The sequence below is a fragment of the Gavialis gangeticus genome, unplaced genomic scaffold (genome assembly GCF_001723915.1).
Source record: "Gavialis gangeticus isolate Ggan-Ray unplaced genomic scaffold, GavGan_comp1, whole genome shotgun sequence".
Classification (NCBI taxonomy): domain Eukaryota; kingdom Metazoa; phylum Chordata; order Crocodylia; family Gavialidae; genus Gavialis; species Gavialis gangeticus.
Window position 1 is genome coordinate 1,131,774 of NW_017729011.1, and position 618 is coordinate 1,132,391.

Below are 618 nucleotides of genomic sequence, written 5' to 3' on the forward strand. Positions count from 1 at the left end.
GACCTAAAAATCACATTCTAGCCCTAAGTGAAAAATAGCCCATATCCACAGGGATGCCTGCTCTGCATTCCATAAAAGACCCATCATTCTGTCTGGTCTAATCCTGAAGGATAAAATGTCTGCACAACAATCTGCTTATTGAGAGTGTTCCAACTTGCAGTAGCTGATCATTAAAAAGATCTTGCAGGGTAAAACTAGCACAGTCCCTGCTCTGTGCTTCACTCTCGCTCAGAGGTGACAACACATGCATATTTCCCTGCTGTTCTCCTCTGCTCTGCTCTTGAAAGCAGGTAGCAAAATGAAAATTACAAATGTCCTAGCCTCTCTATTCAGTGTTTACGAATTTTGTAAATTTCACCTAGCTACAAGAATGAATCAGGCGCACACAGCAGGGGAAGCATTACATACACGCCTGAGATAGCAGGGAATAACTGCATGCTGGGTTATTACTGTAGGGTTCAAGCCAATGCACAATTTTGAGTGGCTGATTTAAAAAAAAATATCAGATAATAAATCAAGGTTACCATGATGTGAGTACTTTAAGTGAAACAAAGTAAATGAGCAGAGTGGGGAGACAAGGAGAGAGAATCAATAACTCCCCCCAAGCCAGAAAGTCCC